This window comes from Microcaecilia unicolor, chromosome 4, assembly GCF_901765095.1.
Source record: "Microcaecilia unicolor chromosome 4, aMicUni1.1, whole genome shotgun sequence".
In the NCBI taxonomy this organism is placed as follows: Eukaryota; Metazoa; Chordata; class Amphibia; order Gymnophiona; family Siphonopidae; genus Microcaecilia; species Microcaecilia unicolor.
The window spans coordinates 321,962,415-321,987,338 of record NC_044034.1 but is presented as its reverse complement, the minus strand read 5'-3'; the positions used below and the strand labels follow the sequence as shown (position 1 = coordinate 321,987,338).

Here is a 24,924-nt window from a genome sequence, read left to right as displayed (position 1 = left end):
TTATTATGTAGTTTATCTTGATTGCTGTGCTTTCCTGTCATGAATGGAATTCCTATGTCTGTTTATTTGTATATACCAATTTTTTTATATATATGTAAACCGTTCTGTTTTGCAGATGCAATAAGATACGGTATATAAATTAACATAAATAAAAAAAAAAATAATAATAATAATAATAATTTTAAAAACCCAGAAGAGTCCCTGGCATAAATAACTTTCTGAAAGGAGAAAAAGATATTTCGGACACAAGAATAATTTTTTCACTTAAACGAGCTGAGCTGGAAACTCTGAAATTCAACCATTTTCAAATCATATCAACCTAAATTTATAACAAAAAATTCCATATGTAGGCTCAAATTACTAGAATATATTAGGTGCTATCAACCTACCTTTATTTCATAAAATAAAATTCCGTCATAACCAGTGTTTACTTGAAATTCTCTTCTCTGTATTGCCTTCTTTGGTACTGTCTCTAAATCCATAGCTCACTCTTATCCACACCTCACTCCAACCTCAAGTTTTCTCTTCAGCTCCCAAGTTCTGTCTCAAGCCTCTTTCCCAACTTCCCTTTTCACCATCTCTCACTTCCCATCTTCGCCATCCTTACTTCCCATCTTCATCTCTTACCTTCCAATCCCCTTCCAACATGCAAGCCCTTAGCTCTTTCTACTTTTTTCCATCTCTCTGGAGACATTGAGATAACCACACAAAGAGGTTTTGTTTTTTTTTACAAAGGCACACTAGCGTTTTCAGTGCGTACTAAACACTGACCGTGTTTATAAGACTATGGTGTTGTGCTGGATTTCAAAGAAAATAATACCCTCCTCCATAACTGCTGCCTGTCTGTCATTTTGCACTGTATCAGGCACGAGCTTTGACAAAAATGTTATCTGAAAAATCAGATTTTGCCAGTGAAAACCTACTGGTAGAATGTTCCTCTGCTGTATTCTTATTAATCTTTTAATTTAACAAAACAAATATCACAATTAGGCCAATCCAGCAAGTTATCCACTGTGTTCAATACTGCCACACAGAGGGCATGGGCTTATTTCCAGGTAAGAACTTGACCAAAAGACAAAAATGGTATGGGGTTTGTGCCACAAGATGTATGAGGATAAACTTAATGACCTGAAGATATAAACCCTGGAGGAAAGGAGATTCAGGAAAGATATGATACAGACATTCAAGTATTTGAAAGGTATTAATATACAAACAAACCTTTTCCAGAAACGGGAAGGTGGTAGAACTAGAGGACATTAATTTAAGTTGCAGGGAGGCCGACTCAGGAATAATGTCAGGAAGTACTTTTTCATGGGGAGGGTGGTAAATACATGGAATCCCCTCCTGCGGGAGGTGGAGATGAAAACAGCAACAGGATTTAAAAATGTGTAAGATAAACACAAAGGAATCCTGTATGGAAAGAATGGAACCAAACAAACTTAGTGGTGGCTAGATTGCAAATCCAGCAATTGGGAAGCAAAGCCAGTGCAAGACAGATTTCTACGGTCTGTGCCCTGATTATTTTATTTTATGTATTTATTTGTTAACATTTGTATCCCACATTTTCCCACCTATTTATAGGCTCAATGTGGCTTACATAGTACCGGAGAGCCCTTTGCAGGCTCCGGTGTGAACAAACACAGGGTGATCTTGTGGTAAGATCAAGTTCATGTGGCACAGCCACATTAGGGAATCGGAGAACGGAAGAGTTGTGTTATGTCCATTACGTGCTTTAGTTTGGTTGTGTTGCAGAGATTAGGCATTTAAGTTGGATCGGTAGGGTATGTATTATGAATGGATAAACTTGGATGGACTGGAGTGGGGCTTCAACGACAGCTCAGCAGTTGGGGAATAAAGCCAGTGCCAGGCAGACTTCTACAGTCTATGCCCTGAAAACGGCAAAAATGTTCTCAACCCTCCCGGGTAGACCAAAAGTGGCCTTAAATGGAACTGTGCATAAGTACATAAGTATTGCCATACTGGGAAAGACCAAAGGTCCATCAAGCCCAGCATCCTGTTTCCAACAGTGGCCAATCCAGATCATAAATACCTGGCAAGATCCCCAAAAAAAGTACAAAACATTTTATGCTGCTTATCCCAGAAATAGTGGATTTTCCCCAAGTCCAATTTAATAATGGTCTATGGGCTTTTCCTTTAGGAAGCCGTACAAACCTTTTTTAAACTCTGCTGATATAACCGCCTTTACCACATTTTCTGGCAATGAATTCCACAGTTGAATTACACGTTGAGTGAAGAAAAATGGTCTCCGATTCATTTTAAATTTACTACTTTGTAGCTTCATCGCGTGCCCCCTAGTCCTATTATTTTTGGAAAGAGTAAACAAAAGATTCACATCTACCTGTTCCACTCCAATCATTATTTTATAGGCCTCTATCATATCTCCCCTCAGCCTTCTTTTCACCAAGCTGAAGAGCACCAGTCGCTTTAGCCTTTCCACATAGGGAAGTCGTCCCATCCCCTTTATCATTTTCGTCATCCTTCTCAGCACCTTTCCTAATTCCGCTATATCTTTTTTGAGATGCGGAGACCAGAATTGAACACAATATTTGAGGTGAGATCAAACTGTTGAGTACATTTCTTGATTATTTTTAGCACCTTTGGCTCAACAAGCCACCTCTTATCTAAAAGATACCACGCATTTGCTATGGGAACTTAAAGACGTTGAATTAACTGAGAAGTCCATTTTCTTTCGCTTGATATAGTTTCTTTATACACTCAAATACCTCAGGATGAATTGCTTGATGTGATAAACGGGGCGCTGGATAAGAGACCTATTCTACAATGAATCTCTTCTACTTTGTTGAAATTGGCAACACTGGTGATTGAGAAGAATTATTTTCTTTTTGGTGATTCTTACATACAACAAATAAAAGGGGTGGCCACGGGGACATTGCTGGCCCCATCAGCGGCCATACTGTTTGCTGCCGCTTTTGAAGAGAAATTTTTGTATCCTTCTAGTTGGCTCACAAAAATTAAAATCTGGCGCTGTTTTTTAGGTGACATTGAGGGGCATAATCAAACGTCGCCGGCCAAATAGATCGCCGGCGATCTAGGTTGGTGCCAGCGCTACAGCTGGCCGGAACCATATTATCGAAAAAGATGGCCGGCCATCTTTTTTTCGATAATACGGTTTAGCCCGGCCAAATGCCGTGGAGTTCACCGGGTTTGAGATGGCCGGGTTTGTTTTTCAGCGATAATGGAAAGTTATGTCGGCCATCTCAAACCCCGGCCAAATTCAAAGCATTTGGCCGTGGAAGGAGCCAGCATTTTTAGTGCATTGGCCCCCCTGACATGCCAGGACACCAACCAGCCACCCTAGGGGTCACTGCAGTGGACTTCAGAAAAGCTCCCACCACGTGCATAGCTCCCTTACTTTGGGAGCTGAGCCCCCCAAACCCACTACCCACAAATGTACTGCACCCACTAAAATTGCTCCAGGGACATGCATACAGCCTCTAGGACTTATTGCTGCTGTATAACTTTGGCACACCAGTTCACACCTGAAGACTAATCTCTCTGAAAAAGTCCTTTCTTGAAATAACCACGTTTACTCACAGTTAACTGCAGATCAGAGGTTGTGCCCCACTGGCAAAGAGTCCCCTGGTACTAAGATTAGCAGTAGGTCACAGCTGGCACAATGGTGTACAATGCCCTCTTTCAGCACCATTCAAGGTAAGAACTACGTTCTCTAAACATGGGTAACACAGGAAAGGGAACTAAAACTGGCTTACAAAAATGGCCACTACCGCATGGACTACTACAGGAAACAAAACAGGGCACACTCTGACCCAGTTAGCAGGGGGAAAAGCACCATGGGAGTAGAGCCCAGTACCCTACACCCACCACAATGCATTGCTAATGTGACTCTCTGCAGGGCACCTAACAGAAAAGGTGTCACACTCACTCCAGAGCCACATCGCAACCAGGGAAAGGCTGTCGGAGGATACAACACATTCTGCTGTCATGGAGGTGGGTACGGCATTTGAGGGTGGCATACAGGCTGGAAAAAAGGTTTTTAGTTTTATTTTTTTAGTTTGGAAGGTGATTGGTGACCACTGGGGGAGTATGGGGAGGTCATCCCCCATTCCCTCCAGTGGTCATCTGGTCAGTTGGGGCACCTTTTTGAGGCTTGGTCATGAAAATAAAAGGACCAAGTAAAGCCGGCAAAATACTGCTTAACGCCGCTTTTTTTTTTTCCATTATCGGCGAAAGCCGGCCATCTGGTAGCCACGCCCATGCCCGCCCATGTCCCACCTTCGCTAATCTACCGACACGCCCCCTTGAACTTTCGCCGGCGAAGCGACGGGAAAGTGGCGATGCTGTCAAAAATGCCGCTTTCGATTATACCGATTTCGCCGCTTTTAAGAAATCGCCGGCCATCTCCCGATTTATGTCGATAGATGGCCGGCGATCACTTTCGATTATAAGCTGGATTTTCTTCAACTGGAAGGATTCTATGGAACGGCTAGGTGAATTTCTGACATGGTTAAACTCGCTAACAATTTCATTGCAATTTACAATGAGTTTTGATAAACAGTGAATTTAATTTTTTTTACATTGTTGTTTATGAAGATGGTTTGTCAATTCAAACTACTTTATATCGTAAGCCTGTGGCGCGAAATACATTACACTTTACTAGTTCTCGCCCCTACAGCCTCAAAAAGGGATTGCCAATTAGTCCATTTCTGAGAATTAGATGCAATTATTCTACTAACAATCAGTGTGAATTCCATGCTGCACAATTGAGAGATCAACTACTAGAGAGAGGAGATATCTTCATTCCATTATTAAGAGAGCATATCAGCATGCTAAATTTGCCAGTTGGGAGTTACTGCTACAGTATAAGCCAAAAGAACCAGAGGATAGACTAGTGGCAGTATTGCCTTATAATAATGGAACTGCTTAGGTCACTTCACTACTACACAAATATTGGGAAGTGCTGTCTGTGCACTCTTGTTTTCAGGAACATCCTATTATGGTTTTTCATCGAGGAAAAACTATTGGGGACATTCTACCTTATAAATACTTAGATCACAAAACTTCCAGTCCAACTGACAGGCCATATGGCATGTACTCGCTGCTAATGGTGTTCAACTACAATGACTGGAAAGTGTTGGACAATACCTGGTAAAAATAAAACTCTTACTGCCCGAGTTAATTCCAGCTGTGAAACTGGTAATGTTGTATATGTTATCATTTGTCCCTGTGACTCGATTTATGTGAGACAATCATCGCACCCTATTATAGATTTGCTGAGCGCAAATCCCATATTCATACTAGGACATTGACGGCTCCTATCGTACAACATTGGCTTGATAAAGACTCACAAGTTACCTGATATACGTTGGAGAATTATTGACACAGTAACTATGGGTAGGGAGGGGGCAACATTACTAAATAACTCAACTACAAAGAGTAAGGCTGGCTATTTACTCTTGACACATTGTTTCCTCAGGGCCTCAATAACCAACTAGACTGGGGATCCCTTTTGTGATGTAATTCTTTTCTGACTTTTGATTGGATAATAGAGTTATGCTTTGATTGGTGGGGAATCATGAGAAGTATTTAACCAATAACCCGCGTGGTCGCCATATTTTAAGTGAAGTTTAATGATGGTGCTCCGCGCGGTAAGCTGTACTCTAGTTGGCAGATAGAATTTTTAGGTAATATGTAATATGTTCACTATTTTTTTACAATAATGTTTCTTTTGTTCATTTGCTTTTTTAGTGGACCCGACCCTGACGCAGCTTTAGCGAAACATGCTGCATGTCGGCCAGTGATCCCGTTGTTCACAACTGCATTTAAAGCTAAATTCCTTTTTAAAGCTTTAAGATATATATATATATATATATATATATATATATATACATATATAATAGAAATATAAATAAAGTTTGGGATATTTAATATGAAAAATTTGGACCTGTGAAAAGGCAAGGCGAGTTAAGAGAAATTTTAGCTCTGAATAAATGAATCGCCACTGCACAATTAGTGCCGCTGAGGTTCATTCCATAAAAGACAGGGAACTGCTTCATGGAAAATTGCTTTATTGAAAATTCAGCTAGAAGATTTCAGGCGCTGGGTTTCTTTTGGAACTGTTGATTGTCTAATCTGGCCCCCAACTTGTGTGTAAACGTGAAATCTTTAAGTTTGACCAATTTAATTGGATATACTGAAAATAACAAGGACAAATCATGATCAAGTATGCATATGTAACATTGTATCATACCTTATATTATGAGTTTATTTTATTGGACAGACTGGAAGGACCATACAGGTCTTTATCTGCCATCATCTCCTACTAAACGGACTTGGAAAAATCCAAAATCCCAGGAATAACATGTATAGAATGTTTGTACGTTTGGGAAGCTTGCCAGGTGCCCTTGGCCTGGATTGGCCGCTGTCGTGGACAAGATGCTGGGCTCGATGGACCCTTGGTCTTTTCCCAGTATGGCATTACTTATGTACTTATGTTACTATGACCTGGGCAGTGTTTACATTCCCTGGTGGAACAAGTCCAGCCATCAGTTAAAGACTACATCCAGTGGCCAGACTAAGGATCCACGTTACCATGTTGGAAAAGGAACTTTGTGGTCTGTGGTCACTGGCTTAGGACTGACTGTGAGGGGACATAAGAGACGAAGAAAAACCAGGGTGGCTGCAAATCAAGGCTTACACCAATAGAAACTAGTTTTGACTAAGATGGAAGGCCAAAGGAAAGTAAGAAACTTCTGATTCAAAAGAACAAACAAATAAACCCACTTAGTTAATTCAACATAAATTATTCTAATATGTTAACATACCATAAAAAGCATTAAAAATAACTCAAACAGAGCCAACTCTAGACTAAAACCAAACAAAAAACCCCCACAATCCTTAATTTGCAGAAAAGCATGCTAAAATTATTAAAGTACTTAAAAAGAGTAATATTGCTAAGGGGCCCTTTTACTAAGCTGCAGTGAGCACTAATGTGCGCCTACCACAGCTTAAAATGGATTACAGCGGGATGCACTCAAGAATCCTGCAGTAAATTCCAAATCTGTGTGTGCTAATCAAGAAGCTAATATTTTTTTTTTTGTTGTTGGAAGATGTGTCAGGAGGTGGAGAGTGGGAATCCCTGCACTAATCAGTTAGTGAAGCTGCATTATTGCACAATAACTGGTTAGCACAAGATTACCACAGGAGCCCTTACTACCTACAAAATAGGTGTCGGTATTTGCTCAGGCGGTAATCTTTTTTTAATGGCCACATGCTAATGGCAACATTAACGCACAGCGGCATTAATAGGGGAAAAAGTAGAAAATTGCCTTTTTTTCTGGTTGTGGTAAAAATGGCTGTAGCATGCAGGAAAATCCCGTGTAACAGCACACTAAGAGGCATATTTTCAAAGCACTTAGCCTTCCAAAGTTCCATAGGTTTCTATGGAACTTTGGAAGCCTAAGTGCTTTGAAAATATGCCTCTAAGGCCACTTTTTACCACAGCTTAGTAAAAGGACCCCTAAGTTATTAGTTCTAAAATTCTTTAGGCACTTCCCCTGAACAATTAGGCATAGCAAATCTATAATGTCAATAAAGACAACAAGAAACAGCTGTAACAATATTTTTGCTGGATTATTTTCCTGCTCTAATTTTGTAATCATTCAAATGTTATTGCTCACTTTACTATAACAGACACAAATGAAAAGTATTAAGTAAAGCGTCTACATAATCATAGCATTTTTATTTTGAAATGTTTATACAACATGATGATGATAATTGTTTCCCATCATATAAACAACTTACATATGTTGTATGAATGCTAACATAGTAATTTCCCAATTTAATAATCAATTCTGTTATTGAAAAGTAAATAAGTTGGATACTTGTACTACAGAAGCCCACAACTCTGGAGCATCTAAACACAGGAAGCAGGGCCCAAGCTAATGAACTATATAATAACCACAAAATAAATAGAATCCTTGCTAAATAAAGCCCTGTATTAGTAATAAATTTGGCAATAAAATGCAGAAGGCTTACTTAGCTTGAGATATTCTTAGACAAATTGCAAACATTGTTAATATTTTTTTAAATGCAAAACTGCACAGCCACTAATTTTAAAAAGTGTACAAAGTCAATCTGACCCTGCAGTGCTTTAAACCTAACCTAAACAGTAATGAAACAGAAGCAAAACAACACACATGCACACAGGAAATCACAGGCAAAAGTCCTTAAAATAAAGACAACCTATAAAAAACAAACAACCAGTTTTCTCAGCACAGTACGTCAATCCAAATCACAGAGAAAATTAACAGTTCTCCATCAAGATGTTGCCTTACACTATACGAATCTAAAGGATCAATGCTGCACTATCAAATTAAGTGTTTACTAAACAAAACAACAGTGCATCTCTGCCTAACTTAATGTATACTGACCTTAAATCTGACTTCCCTCTCACCAAAAAAAAAAAAAAATGCTTAATGTTTCTGATGAGTTTCGTTAGCACAGCATACCATCTCTTCCAGTTCCCGACATACTACAATGACATTTGTAAATGAAAACATACAGGTAGCTTCTTGCAGTTGGCCAAAAAATGTATGTTCCTCAAACATAAAGACATATGTATGTGCCTCAAACATAAAGAGCCCCCTATATAGAGACTAATTAATATAAAAAAAATTGTAGGAGGTATATGGTGCCAGATGATTTACCACACACAATGCCTTACGTATATTCTCCATGCAAAAATGTCAACCTACAGACAGAAATGCATTATATCGTGCCTTCTACTACAACAGCTGTAATTAGCTTTTCTGACAAAAGCAACTTTCCTGTCTGAGATTTCTTTTAAAACGAGGGAGAAAAATTGTGCACAAATACATCCAACTTTGGGGAAAGGGGTTAATTTTTGCACCACGGTCTAATGGCACGTCCTGTTTTAAAGCAAGCAAAAAAAAAAAAAAGAGAGAGAGAGGAGAGGCTGGGGAGAGGGGACCAAGGCATGAGTGACAAAATTTAAAATTCTTCAGTAAGAATGTTATTCTTTTTTCGATAGAAGACGATTAAAAGAGGAGCAACAATTAATACAGCGAAATAAAAGGTGGAGAAGAAATTGATCCCAAGAACAGTGGGGAAATGTCCTTTCCTAAGGCAGAGTGACTCTCCTGGAGGCAAAAATGGCTGCCTCTGCCCCTTTAAATAAGAGAAGACCTCCTCTCGTCGCCCCCCAGTACCAAAATACCCTCAAATTACCCCCAGCCCTGCCCCTCCTCACGTTTCGAGGTAGGGGGGTGAAGGCTTTTCAACAATATATATATATATTCCTTTTATTTCCCATTTTCTGCTAGTCCCACTACCCCCACTATCCATCGAAACTGACAACAAACAGCAGGCAAGCACAGATACACAAAATCCACAGATACACACAAAAATCCCGAATAAAATGACACATTGCTGGCAATAATTAAATACAGGTTCAGTACCTTCAGTCTGTTCCATTCTAAACCAGCCCCGAGGTATCTGCGCTCCTCCGTACAATGTTTACAGCAGAAGGGAGTTTTAAAAAAAAACCACATAAAAATTGCCGTTGGTGACAGGAGGTAATTGTTGTTTTTCCTTCTTACTTTCTTCCCGTTTCTTTCCCTCTGTAAAGCGCTTCGTGTTTCCGGGAGGGGGAGGAGGGGGCCGGCGGTTGACGGCGAGGCCTGCTCGCAGGCTCCCCCGGTTTGCTTGCTTGGTGAGTGTTTTTTTTTTTTTTTTTTTCAATTTGTTTTTGGTTTTTGCGATTTTTTTTTTCACCTCAGACGGTCACCACTCGGGGCTCAAGGCCCGGCCTCTCCATGGCAGCCTGTACCCACCGCCACCCCCAGCTCCGCTTTTTTATTTATGTTTTCACTTTTTTTTTTTAATTCCTTTTCGGCGGGCGAGCTTCAGTTAAAGGGGGTGGGGATCAACGTTCTTCTTTGCAGCACCTCTTAAAATATTAAACAGGAGAAATACAAATAAAACGCGTTTTGATAGGGGAAGGAACGGCAAAGCGCTTCTTTTCTGCTAGATGTATACATGTATATATTTTTATTATTATTATTTTTTGGTTCTTTCTTTTGCCTCCCGTTCACCAACAAAGCACAGCCAAAGACAGGCTGGCTAGGCTAGCCAGCGCCAAAAACGCCGCCTTCCCATTCGCTGCCGAGGCGCGGGGCATACCGGGGGATGTAGTCCCGAGCACCATGTTGTCTTTTTCTTCTGGTTCTGGGTGGCTGTAAGACACCCTGAACCGCTGCTCTAGGTTTGGGGGGTGCAGCTGGGAAAACAGCATGTGGACTTGGGCAAGAATTGTTTGCTAGGGAGTAGGGACGGGAGCTGTTGCTCTTTCTGTAAGTTTCCCAGCACTCTATGCTTTATCTCCCAGCTAGAACACAACCTGATGCTTGTGTAAAGGGTTAAAAAACTACTACTACTACTAACATTTCTAAAGCGCTACTAGGGTTACGCAGCGCTGTACAATTTAAACATAGAAGGACAGTCCCTGCTCAAAGAGCTTACAATCTAAAAGACAAGAGGAAAAATAATAAAAAGTTAAATGTGGCCCCAGGGGCTTACCTGGCCTCTGGGGTGGTCCTGGTAGTCATCTGGCCATCCGGGGTCCAAAGGTCTCTCCAGGGGCTGTCTTTTTTTTTTTTGTGCCCGTCTTTTTGAGACCCTATTTAGGTCCAGTGGTTTTCAGGCCGTTTTTTGGCCCATTTGACTGGTTTTTCATTGGTGGCCACTGTTTTCCAGCTGGCCAGGGCTTGCTCCGGTGTTTTTTGGGTCCTGTTTTGGGACCGGAGCAAGCCCAGGGGTGGCAGGCGCAAGTGGCGCGCTGCCGCGAAACTGGAGAAGGGCAGGAAGGAAAGTGGCCGGCTCTGGGCCTGGTCCACACGTGCGTGCTGGATCCAGCGGATCCGGCACATGCGCGGATTAGGCCCAGGAGCTCCAGTAGGCCACAAAGTGAAGCCGGGGCATCGATTTTTTGAGGTTCCCCTGCGGACTTCCGCGGCCTACCTCACCGAAAATGTCGGTGGTGCCAGGGGTCTATCAGGACCCCGAAGATGTAAATGGACCCCAGGGTGACGTCCAGGGGATAAGGAAGAGGACCTTGGGCCTTACATTAACTTAATTTAGCTTTATTTTTGAGCTTTTTGTAATGTTATTTTTGGGCCTTCCCTGTATACTTTTTAATTTTTATTTTTAAGGTCGGGGGGTCCAGTGGGTCCCCTAAGGTGGGCTAGACCCTTTTTAAAAATTTAATATGTATTAGTAGGTTTTTTGGGAACTTTGGGTGCGGAGCACCTTGCGCTGCTCTGGTTGCATATTTTTGAATTCTGACGACGGCGTATGTGAGCACATATGTTGTTTAACAGGTGTGGAAATTTTGTTTAAGTTTCGTTGAACTTTAATGGTGTTTTTGAGTCAAAATCATTGAGCCTGCAAATAGGTGGGATAATGTGGGATACAATGCAATAAATAATAATAATAATAAAATGGTGTCTTTAAGGAGTTTAAAAAATTTAAATCATGGACTGGAATCTGTAAAATGTGATCTGGACAATACTATATTTTTTATTTTAATATTGTGTAATTTACACTGTGTTTTGCTTTGAAATCCATTTTTCCCATTCATTTCTATGGGAAAGGTGGGTTTCAAAATGGAGCCTGTCACCATGTTCTTAACTGATAAAGTTTAGCAACATTCCGAGGGAAGCTGCCTGATTGGTGGTTACAGGGCAGGTGATCAAGCCGGGACTTGTGCCCTAGATAAGGAGCTTTTTTTCAGTAACAAAGATGCCAGATGGGCGGTTTTCCCGCCCAATTGGGCGGCTTTCCGCAACCCGCTGCGGGAAACTTTTGCCCGCTGTGGGTCGTGGTTTTTTTGGGCGGCTTTCTTTTCCGTTGGGCGGGGTTTTTTTCTCGCCGGCTGCGGTTTTTCGCCCTCGGGGGCGTGGTTAATGACAGGGGCGGAGCTGTGAACGGCGGGGTGGAGCTGATGACGGCGGGGGCGGGGTTGGTGATGGCAGGGGCGGGGTGTGCGGTTTTTGGGCGGGTTTAGAGGCTGGTTTGGGTCGGAAAAATTATTTAAATCTGGCAACCCTGTTCAGTAGGCAGATGAGCCTAGGACAGTGATGTGGCAGGTGGTGTACTATGGCAGCTGTGATGAGAGAGAGAGAGAGACTAAATTATTCTGAAATTTGGGAGAATAAGGACCAGTAGTGAGTAAAATACATGTGAAAGCATCTGCTTTAATTTAATGTAGAATAAATTTGTTTAATTGTCATGAAAGGATACTGAGTGAATTGTGAGAGTGTGAAGACTGATGTGGGATTGTAAATGAAATAAATTTAGTCCACTCACAGCAGAGAGCCTGTACTGGAATGCTGTGAAAGTTAAGCTTGTGAGGCAGAGTGTGTGTAATTACTGAGGCCTGGTTCCTTTAGAACAGGGATACAGTTAAAGAATAGGGGACTGCCAGGGAATAATTAATTGTTTTTTATTTGTTTATAGTTAATTGGCCACAGTGAAATCCCTGACCCAGAGTAAGGAATATTTGGTAAAATAGTCAAGGGAGATAGGGTATTTTTACTATTCAGTTTTATTAAAGACAGGAAACAAGCCGGAAAGACATACTTTGAACCGAGTTCAGAAGATTGAGTCCAGAAGATAAACTTCAGGCCCCCCACGCAAGCAAGCTTTGAAGAAATGGACGCAGATAAGTGACTATAACATCATCTGCACACCTAAAAAAAAAACCAAAAACTATACCTATGATCAGAACTCTGATAGTATTGAAAGAATAAGTTTGTACTTACCTGAACTGGTTAAAGATCTTGGAAGTTAATTACCTGAAAGATATAAGAGTAACCACAAAGAATCAATTCCTTTGAAAAAGGAGAAAGACTGTTGGAGCGATAGATACAGCCAGCATATTTATGCAGTAGTTCCATCCTCCCACGAGAAAATATTAATTGTATCAATATACTTGGTAAGTAAATAAATTACCTTTCTCATAGACTGCAGCCTTGGTCTTTTATCTCTACAAATCATGGGTAACTGATATATATGAAGACCTAAACATTTAACACTTATATGGGTTTAATTCATGGTGTAGGAATGGTATTAAATTTTTGTGTTAGAAGCATAACTGGAGTTAAAATCGCTGGCAACTTTGGGTCTGAAGATACTGGTTCCAAAAGTCTGGTGTTTATGATGCCAGTGATTTCTGCAAGAAAGGTTGTCAGAGCTTTGTTAAATCAACAGTGATCAGTTTTCAAGAGCATAGCATCAAGGATACGATAAACTACTCCAATCATTTACTCCCATGGCCCTCCCATATGGTAAGAGTGAGGAGGATTGAAGATCCAGGTACACTTTTGGTTGCATAGGTGCCTCTCAGTAGCAGAATGGTCTAATTTAGTAGGTGCGATGTTCAGCTCTCTAAAGTGCCCACAAAGTTGATTCCACAATTGGAACAGATTGCTTAGCTGGACCAATGATGGAGAAGAATATTTACAAGGTATTAATAAAACTTGAAGTGTCCATTGACTTAATAACTTCAATATGAACTGCTCGGACACTCATGCATGTAAAAAAAAAACACCCCGTTTACTGTTGGATGCTTCATCTCTTGTGCGTCGTGTTACAACTAACCAGGGTCCAAAGAGATCTAGACCCACTTAGGTGAATGGTGATTCAGTACTCATCCGGTCTGGTGGTAAATCTGCCATTTTTTGTTCTTGATGCTTACCCTGTAGTCTACAACATTTGACACACTGGTGTATTACAGAGATGATGCTAAGTTTCACTCCTACAATCCATAATCCTGCAGCGCTGATAGCTCCCTCTGTGAAGTGTTAGCCTTGATATTTAACTTGCTCATGATAATGATGCACATGCAAGGTTGATATGTGGTGCTGACCTGGAATGATAAGAGGGTTCTCACCCTTCTCTAGGTTTGCTTGGGTGAGGTGGCTGCCAACTCTCAGCAGGCTTTTCTTGTGTCACGACTGTTGGGAATGGTGAGCCCTTGGACCAAAGCCGAAGCTTGGGCAGACAAATCACTGGGGCTGGCACAGGCAGGAATCAGAACAGACTGGACTAGGATAAACTAGTCTACCTACCTGAGCACGCAGTTATGGAATGCACTACCACGCAGCTTGAAATCGGTTTACGAGAGAACGAACTTCCGCTCATTACTGAAGACCCACCTCTTTAATAAAGCATACCACAAAGATCAACCAATGCAAGACAAGGCAAAACACGGAAAACTGGGTCCCGAAAACGGCAGGACAAGGCAAGGACTGGATCTGGACAGGACTAGACAAAGAGATAAAACAAAGCACAACTAGACAGGCAAGACAGGGTAGGAGCTAGGCAACAAGAATAACAGAAGCAAGACAATAAACAAGGCAGGGACAGGATTCAGGATTCTTAAACAGGCTATCCCATTCTATTGGCTCAGCTTCTCTCACTCTGCGCATTACAGCTTCTTTCGTTTTATATTATTTAAAGCAGGCCACAATGTCCTTAGGCGCGTTCTTATTCCAGCCCTCTCAATCAGTATGGAGGTTGGTTCTCGTGGTTTACCCTGTCTTGCCTGTCTAGTTGTGCTTTGTCTTGTCCGTTTCAGTCTAGTCCTGTCCAGATCCAGTCCTTGCCTTGTTCTTTTCTGGACCCAATTTTAATCTACTTCCGTGTTTTGCCTTGTCTTGCATTTCTGGGTCCCAGTCCCAGTTTTAATCCAGTTCCGAGTCTTGCCTTGTCCTTGCCTTGCCTTGCATCGTCTGGATCCGATTCTTGTGTTGTCCATTGTGTTTAGTTACCTCTGTCCTGCCTTGTTGAGTCTGTTAGTTTGTCCTAGTCCAATCTGTTCTGATTCCTGCCTGTGCCAGCCCAGGTGATTTCTCTGCCAAAGCTCCAGCTTTGGTTCAAGGGCTCACTATTCCTGACAGTTGCGATACTGTTACCAAAGACATGAACTCTGTGTTCCACAATTTCCTGGTTTATGTTGTGGTCACAGTACAACAGGTATCTCAAGTACTTTCCGTAATCTGGGTGTACAGCAAAATAGTGGAACATTTGCTGGATATTTGCTGTCATGGCAATGGATTTCTTTCTGAAGCAAATCAAGATGCCTACTAGACTGTTTATCATATCAGGCCCAAAAAGCAACACATTGTTTTATAACATATTTTTATTGAGATTTTCGTTTATCCATAACTAAACATTTCTATAACTTCATACATTTTCCAAACTCAGCAACTTAACAATGTTTCGGTAGCTTCCTTATTAAATCCCCCCTTAGCCCTCCCCCCTCCCCTCCCTTCCCACTAGCACTTTGGTGATGGTTGTAATAACGCTTCCCTCTCATGTTCATATGTTTGCCACACTTTCTGAAACATCTTAACCTTTCCTTTTCGCAAGGCCGTTAATTTTGACATCTGATAGATGAGGTCCACTTTGTTAATTACCAGTTGTATTGCTGGTGTTTCTATCTGTTTCCAGGCCCTTGCTAGCATGATCTTGGCTGCCACAAAACATTGAACAGCTAGCTTATGCCAATGTACCTGGATTTTTGGGGGCCGAAGGTGCAGTAGACAGTGTTCTGCTCTACTTGGGTATTCCACCTTTACTATCGTATGGACCATCGTTAGCACCTGGGCCCAATACCTTTGAACCTTTGGACAGTCCCACCAGATGTGCATGAATTTGCCTGTCTCCCCACACTCTCACCAACATTCTGCTATTTGTGGGTATATCTTTTGAAGTTTATCCGGTGTATAGTACCACCAGTATAGTATTTTGTATCCATTTTCAATTAGTGGCTGCGCGATAGAGGGTTTCAACAAATATCTATAGATACTCCTCCAACAGTCCGGTGGGTAATTTATTTGCAATTCCCGTTCCCACCTGTGCACATAATAGTCCTGGGGAGAGGAGAGCTAGAGGAGCGCTCTATACAGCCTAGTTATACTTCCTCTCCCTCCCCTTCCCCGAATCGCACTCTCTAAGACCGTTTCAGCCAAATCCAACTCCTCCCCTGCACGTCTATGGAGGTAGTTCCTTAAGCAATGGTAGTACACCAGGTCTCTTTCTTCCAATCCATACTCTTCTTGCAACATCTCAAAGTCCTTGACCTCCCCCTTATCCCATAACTGTCCCAGCCTATATAACCCCTTACGGGCCAATCCCTGGTATGCTTTCTCTGATTCTCCCAGTGGGAAACCCGGTGCTCCACAGATGGCCATTTGCGAGAAGTATTCTCTATCTGGGAATACCCGCCTTCGCAACTGTAGCCATGTGTGCAATAGGTGACAATCCGGTTGGAACTCTCCGGGCAGTAGCCAGAATTTCACTCCCTTGGGACCATAGAATATCTCCCAAATATCGGGTACCCATCCATGCTCTTTCCCAGTGTAGCCACTTCTTATTATTCTCTGGATACCACTCTGCGAGTATCCTCAATTGTGCTGCCTGATAGTACAGGTAGAAATTTGGGAGACCCATACCTCCCCTATTTGGAATTTGGAACATCATTGACCTACGTACCCTTGGGGGTCTCTTTCTCCAGATATAGGCAAATATTTTCCGATTCAGGGATTGAAAAAACGTGTGAGGAATCGGTATCGGCAGGGCCAGGAATAAAAACAGTAATTCAGGCAGGAGCATCATTTTTATGGCATGGATTCTCCCCAATCAGGACAGAGTCAGGCCCTCCCATCTGTCTATTTCCTCAAACAGCTCCTTCATCTTCCCTGGGAAGTTCGCCTGGAACATAGTCTCTATTTTATCAGTGATTTGGATACCTAAATATTGGATAGACTTCTCTGCCCACACAAACAGGTGAGCTTCTCGTATCGCATTTGTCTCCTGCTGCGGGGCTGTGAGGTTGAGTATCTCTGATTTATTTGCATTGATTTTAAAGCCTGACAGACGTCCATATTGGGCCATAAGCTCCATCACCCGATTTAAAGATTGGCGGGGCTGTGCTAGGGTCAGCAATATATCATCCGCAAAAAGCATGATCTTATGCTCTCTCTTGCCTCTGATTACCCCCCTTACCTCCTCATGCTCCCTAATCATCTTGGCCAATGGTTCAATCGACAATGCGAACAGCAATGGAGAGATCGCACATCCCTGTCTTGTGCCCCTACCCAGCCCCAGTGGCTTAGAGAGTGACCCATTAATCTTAATTACTGCCATTGGGTTAGTGTAGAGCAGCTGGAGCCACGCCAGGAACCTGCCTCCTATACCTATCTTTTTTAGAACTGCGAATAGGAACGACCATTCTACTCGATCGAACGCTTTCTCTGCGTCCACTGAGAATAGTATCACTGGTGTTGTCTCGTCCCTGACTTGCTGGATGACATGTAATAAACACCTAATGTTGTCAAACGTTTGCCGTCCAGCGATGAAGCCCGCTTGATCCTCGTGCACTAAATAGGGCATTACCCCCTGTAGCCTTTTAGCCAATATTTTGGTAAAGATCTTATAATCTGTATTTAACAGCAAAATCGGTCGATAGGACCCACAATGTAGGGGATCCTTACTCGGTTTTAATATCAGAACTATCTCCGCCATTCTCCACAAGTATGGAAGTTCCTGGGCTTCATCGAAGGAGGCAACTACTCTGAGCAATAATGGCGCTAGCCATTTGGCAAATAGCTTGTAAAACCGGACAGGAAAACCATCGGGGCCAGGAGCCTTATTGTTGGGGAGCTCTGCTATTGCCTTCTCTATGTCTTCCAGGGTCATAGGGCCTGAGAGTGTTTCCAATTCTTCCCCCGATACCCTAGGGAGCCCCACCCTCTGTAAGTACTGGGCCATCTCTTCTGAAGAGGCCATTTGTTCTGATTGATATAATCGACTATAGAAGTCCCAAAACACCGCCTATATTTTTTCTGTTTGATTATATAGCTCCCCAGTTTCACACTTTATACCCGAGATGGCTCTACGTTGGGCTCGTTTTATAAGCTTATGGGCAAGCATCCTACTAGCTCTATTTCCAAACTCAAAGTGTTGTTGTTGGGCTTCCTGCATCTGCACTGCTATCTCTGCCATCTGTAGTTCATTAAGCTGTGCCCTAAGCTGGTGTAGCTCTCCTGCCTTTTTACTGTCAGATGGGTCTGTTTTGTGCAGTCTCTCCATGTCTGCCACAGCAGTCCTAAGGAAGGTTTCCCGCTCTGCCCTCGTCTTATTAAGATGAGCCTGAAGTGCTATCAATTGTCCCCTCAGGACTGCTTTTAACCCTTTCCAGAGGCTAGCTGGTTGCACTTCTCCCGTATCATTGAATTTGAGATATTCTATGATATATTTTTCAATTTCACTGACATTTTGCGGGTCTATCAGGAGCGCCTCATTCATACGCCAATGTCTCTGCCCTTTGCTCTCAGTTCCCACCCTCATAGATAGCACTACCGGGGAGTGATCTGACCAAGTTCTTGGCTCAATGTACACCTTTTTTGTTCTCTCCCTTATCATACCATCTCCCAGTCAATAATCTATCCTAGAGTATGTACTATATTTGGGAGAAAAATATGTATAATCTCTTTCTGAGCCATGAAACTCTCGCCATATATCCACCAGCCCCCATCTTGCTATCCACTCTTTCAACGCGGCCCTGTCCTTTTTTAGCATACGTCACCCCTGAATTGTCCACTAGGGGGGCCACCGTAAGATTTAGATCTCCTCTTACTAGGAGCTGACCTCTTGCTACTTTTTGTAGAAACCCTTCTAGCTCCTTCAGAAAGATTTCCTGCCCCTCATTGGGGGCATGCACACATGCCATAGTATAATATACATTATATAGCGATTCCACCACTATCACATATCTGCCTGTTTTATCTTTTAATGTTTTGTGTATTTCCCAGGGGAGGGAGTTAGACAAGGCTATAAGTACCCCCGTGTTTTTTTATTATCTAAGCTTGAGGCCCCGTGTATTATGGGAAAACACCTATGCCTCATCAAGTATTCATGACTTCGCTTTAGGTGAGTTTCTTGAAGAAACATCACATCTGCTCTTAGGCGTATAATTTATCTAAAAACCTGCCTTCTTTTTTGGGGTGAGTTAAGGCCTCGCACATTAAACGTCACACATGTACATATAGACATAACCTCATATTTCTACCCTTCATACCATACTACCACCCTGTGCTGTCCAACCCCCCCCCCCCCCCCCCGCCGCCCTCTCCACCCCCCCTCCCTACCAACCCCCAACACCAATCAGGACATGCCTTATTACCCATTAATGGCATGCCCATCTAGGTGGAAGTCACGTCCTTCAAACAGCAACAGTCTATAAGTCACTTCTTATCAACACACAACTTCTTGCCCCTTTTGGGGACCAATCTCACTGCGGGTCTGCTAGTCTTTCACCTCAAGATCTTCGTCCACTCTCAGCCCTTATCCGTTGCATGCATCATCTTCTTATCGGAGATTTGCCGTCGCAGCCTTCCCTTTCCCTGGGAGACCCACTGCCATTTTGGTCTATCTTTCCCAGGCTGCTGGACTGACTGTGATGGTCCTGATTCTTCTGCTGGTCCCTCTCGTGCTAGATATTCTTGCGCTTCCTCCAGCGACACCACTCTACATTGCTTACCCGCTTTGTAGAATAGCAGGGTGAATGGGTGCTGCCATTTATACCTGATCCCTTCTCTGAGCTGGGTTGTTAGAGGCTTTAGTTCGCTGTGCCTTTAGGTGTGGTGGAAGACAGATCATGATAGATTTCTATGGGATAGCTATCCCATTCTATTGGCTCAGCTTCTCTCGTTCTGCGCATTACAGCTTCTTCCGTTTTATATTATTTAAAGCAGACCACAATGTCCTTAGGCGCGTTCTTATTCCGGCCTCCCAAAGCTCTATGTGCCCTCTCAATCAATATGGAGGTTGGTTCTCGTGGTTTATCCGGTTCCGACAGGAGTTGGGCCGCAATACGCTGTACCACCTCTTTGCAGTTCAGATAGTCCGGAATTTCAGGTATGCCACGGATCCGTATATTGGATCGCCTGCTTCTATTCTCGAGGTCCTCCACTTTATCCAGCAAATATTGGGTGTCCGCTGTATGTCCCTGCACTCGCCTTTCCAGTGCCTGTACTGCCGTCGCATTGTCCTCCAGGCCCGACTCCACCTCTGCTACACGGGTGCCCAGCATGTGGTGCGCAAGATCTTCCAAGCATGGGGCACCCCCTTGGTGGATCTTTTTGCCACTCAGCTCAATCACAAGGTCCCTCAGTTCTGTTCCAGACTTCAGGCCCACGACAGACTAGCGTCAGATGCCTTTCTCCTCAATTGGGGGGAGGGTCTTCTGTATGCATATCCTCCCATACCTCTAGTGGGGAAGACTCTGCTGAAACTCAAGCAAGACTGAGGAACCATGATTCTGATTGCTCCCTTCTGGCCGTGTCAGGTTTGGTTCCCTCTTCTTCTGGAATTATCTTTAGAAGAACCGTGGAGATTGGAGTGTTTTCTAACCCTCATAACTCAGCACGAGGGGGCGCTTGTGCATCCCAACCTCCGGTCTCTGGCTCTCACGGCCTGGATGTTGAGAGAATAGAATTCGCCTCTTTGGATCTCTCTGAGGGTGTCTCTCGAGTTTTGCTTGCTTCCAGGAATGATTCCACGAAGCGGTGTTATTTTTTCAAATGGAGGTTTGCCGTCTGGTGTGATAGCAAGGCCTTAGATCCTCGCTCTTGTCCTACACAGCCCCTGCTTGAATACCTTCTACACTTTGAGTCTGGTCTCAAGACCAACTCTGTAAGGGTTCATCCTAGTGCAATCAGTGCTTACCATCAATGTGTAGAAGGTCAGCCTATCTCTGCACAGCCTTTAGTTCGCTTCATGAGAGGTTTGCTTTTGTCAAAGCCCCCTGTCAAAACTCCAACAGTGTCATGGGATCTCAATGTCGTCCTCACCCAGCTGATGAAACCTCCTTTTGAGCCACTGGATTCCTGCCATCTGAAGTATTTGACCTCTTCACCTGTAAGGGCTATGGTAGTGGTGTACAGTTGGGAGTAGTGGGTTTTGGGAGGGCTCAACACACAAGATAAGGAAGCTGTGTATCTGGGAGTATTTTATGAAGTCCACTGTGGTGCCCCCTAGGGTGCCCGATTGCTGTCCTGGCATGTCAGGGGGACCAGTGTACTCAAAATGTTGGCTCCTTCTACATCCAAATGGCTTGAATTTGGACATTTTAGACTTGGACGTCTTTGGTTTCGAAAATGGGCGAAAATCAAAGATGTCCAAATCCAAGAACGTCCTTAGTATTTTCGAACACAAAGATGGACATCCATCTTTTTTTGAAAATGACCTTTTCCCCGCCTCCGAATTTGGACGTTTTACAAAGACGTCCAAATTCCAACTTAGACGTTTCTTTCGAAAATGCCCCTCTGTCATTTACACACACCCTTACAGACTAGCACTTAGGTGTTTTATTGCCACTTACACATATAACTGTACACTTACGCACTCATATGGCACTTGCTTTGGCACTCTATTACAGAAATGCTCTTGTTAGCACAAGCTAAAAGCTATATTAAACAGATATTGCAGCCTACTAAATGGACTCATAGCGGAACCAAACCTAGTAACACAGTAAAGGGCCCTTTTACTAAAGGTTGGCATGCAGCAATAGACTTGCTTTATGCCAATCAAGAACTACTGCTGGGCAGAGTGGCCTAATGTATAGTGCAGCAGGCTTTGATCCTGGCAACCTGGGTTTGATTCCCACTGCAGATCCTTGTGACCTTGGGCAAGTCACTTCATTGCCCTGGGTACAAAAACGTGGAGCCCTTTTACTAAGCCGCGTAAGCGTCTACGTGCGCACTACACATGCTAAAATGGAGCTACCACACAGCTTCCTTGTGGTAATTTCATTTTGGCACATATCCTCTAAGCACGCACAAAAAATATTTTTTAATTTTCTGGCGCTCATCAGGTATGCGCGCCAAGTGGCATTTGGCCCGGTTACCGCGTGAGACTTTACTGCTAGGTCAATGGCTGGCGGTAAGGTCTCAGACCCAAATGGACATGTGGCAATTTTCATTTTGCCGCACATCCGTTTTCGGCAAAATAAAAAAAAAAGGCTATTTTTCCAGGAGCGCTGAAAAATGATTCTGCATGTCCAAAACATGTGTCTACACTACCGCAGGCCAATTTTCAGCGCACCTTAGTAAAAGCACCCCTTCGATTGTGAGCTCTCTAGGGACAGAGAAAGTACCTGCATATAATGTGTACAGCACTGTGTATGTCTAGTAGCGCTACAGAAATGAGTAGTAATAGCAGTAGCTAGTGCAGGAGCCTGGTGGTAGTTCCCACCCCCAGTAAGCACCATTTACAGTGCTATTTTTATAGCAATGGTGTTTACCAAGCGGTAATCACCAAATTTGGAGTTGACCAAATGGATATGTACAGGTCTTGAAGTATTTCATCTATAGGAAGCCGCAATACTCTCCTTATGAAGGTCATATAATGGACATATAATAACTCTTCCTCTCTATAATTCCCTAATGTGTCTGTACACACGAATCTTATTCTACCACAACATTACTGTATTTGTTCATACCAGAATTGGCGAACGCCTTTACGGTACTATGTAAGCCACAATTCCAGGAATAACATGTATAGAATGTTTGTACATTTGGGAAGCTCGCCAGGTGCCCTTGGCCTGGATTGGCTGCTGTCGTGGACAGGATGCTGGGCTCGATGGACCCTTGGTCTTTTCCCAGTGTGGCATTACTTATGTACTAATGACCTGGAAGGTCATTTTCTTGGTGGCTGTTACTTCAGCTCGTAGAGTCAGTGAGCTTCAAGCCTTGGTAGCCCATGCTCCCTATACTAAATTTCATCACACTCGAGTAGTCCTCCGCACTCACCCTAAGTTCTTGCCGAAGGTGGTGTCTGAACCAGTCAATTGTCTTGCCAACATTCTTTCCCCGTCCTCATACCCGCCCTGCTGAATGTCAGTTGCACACATTAGACTGCAAAAGAGCATTGGCCTTCTATCTGGAGCGGACAAGCCCATTCAGACCGTCTGCCCAAATGTTTGTCTCATTTGACCCCAATAGGAGGGGAGTCTCTCGGGAAACGCACCATTTCCAATTGGCTAGCAGATTGCATTTCCTTCACTTATGCCCTGGCTGGGTGACTCTAGAGGGTCATGTCACGGCTCATAGTGTTCGAGCCATGGCAACGTCAGTGGCCCACTTGAAGTCAGCCACTATTGAAGAGATTTGCAAGGCTGCGACGTGGTCTTCACACATTCACATCTCATTACTGCCTTCAGCAGGATAGCCGACGCGACAGTCGGTTTGGGCAGTCGGTGCTGCAGAATCTGTTTGGGACTTAGGATCCAACTGCACCCCCCCACCCAGGCCCATTTTTATTCTGTTCCAGGCTGCACTCTCAGATGTTTTCTTCGTAGGTCAAGCCTTGTTATGTCCTCGCCATTGCGAGGCCCAATTGACCTTTCTTTGTTGTTTTGAGTGAGCTTGGGGGCTAGGGAAACCCCATCAGCGAGAACAAGCAGCCTGCTTGTCCTCGGAGAAAGCGAATGATACATACCTGTAGCAGGTATTCTCTGAGGACAGCAGGCTGATTGTTCTCACAAAGCTGCCCGCCTCCCCTTTGGAGTTGTTCCTTCTTTTCATCTTTGCTTTTTGATCTGATGTCCCCGCGCATTGGGTGGGAAAATGGCCATGCATCCACGGTGCGCGTGACCGAAGGCTCTAGCAGACTTTGTTGCTAGGAAGATTTCCAGATCTGAGGGCTGCCGTGGGCATCACCCATCAGTGAGAACAATCAGCCTGCTGTCCTCGGAGAATACCTGCTACAGGTATGTATCATTTGCTTCACTTAACTCATATAATTAACCCTGTTTCCTAACTACAATCCCTCTGAATTTATGGACTCCGTTCCTTTTATCTTGCCACACCATATGCCTGGAATAAACTTCCTGAGCCGGTCCGTTAAGCTCCATCTCTGGCCGTCTTCAAATCTAGGCTAAAAGCCCACCTTTTTGATGCTGCTTTTTACTCCTAACCCTTACTCACTTGTCCAGTACCCTTATTTTATCATCCCCATCTTAGTAATTCCCTTATCTCTTATTTGTCCTGTTTGACAGTCCTAATTAGATTGTAAGCAGGGACTGTTTCTTCATGTTCAGGTGTAGAGCGTTGCGTACATCTAGTAGCGCTATAGAAATAAGTAGTAGTAGTAACTATAGTTTATTCTTTATACCAGGGGCGTATCTGCGTGGGGCCTCAGGGGCCTGGGCCCCCGCAGATTTCGCCCTGGACCCCCCTACCGCTGCCAACCCTCCCCCTCCGTTGCTCGCCTACCTTCGCTGGCGGGGGACCCCAACCCCCGCCAGCCGAGGTCCGCGTCCTCCTGCCGCTGCCGGCTGCCTTTGGTGCTTTCATTTGTCCATTGAAGCTGGCGCCGATGAAAGTTTCTTTTGAGTCTGACGTCGCTGCACGTTGTACGTGCAGGACGTCAGACTCAGAAACATTTTCTGAGTCTGACGTCCTGCACGTACAACGTGCAGCGACGTCAGAGTCAAAAGAAACTTTAGTTGGCGCCAGCTTCAATGGACAAATGAAAGCACCAAAGGCAGCCGGCAGCGGCAGGAGGACGCGGACCTCGGCTGGCGGGGGTTGGGGTCCCCCGCCAGCGAAGGTAAGCGAGCAACGGAGGGGGAGGGTTGGCAATGGTAGCGGCTGGGGGGAGGGGGATCGGCAATGGCGGCGGGGGGGGGGGGGCTATAATGTGCCCCCTCACTCTGGCCCTGGCCCCCCCCTACCGCCGCAGTTCAGATACGCCCCTGCTTTATACCCCAGGTTTTTAATTTTAAATTGTGGGTATGTGTGTGTGTGAGTATACTGTGTTTCAAACTTGGATTTT

At 43.8% G+C, this 24,924-nt stretch overlaps 1 protein-coding gene across 1 annotated transcript in view; it reads right to left on the bottom strand.

Annotated features, from left to right (window-relative positions):
* Positions 1–10,130, bottom strand: part of NSD3 (nuclear receptor binding SET domain protein 3) — a 338,825-nt gene extending 328,695 nt beyond the window's left edge. The window contains 1 exon segment of the mRNA XM_030201931.1: positions 9,480–10,130. The gene's annotated coding sequence lies outside the window, so the exon portion shown is untranslated.
* Between the last annotated feature and the right edge of the window lie 14,794 nt (positions 10,131–24,924).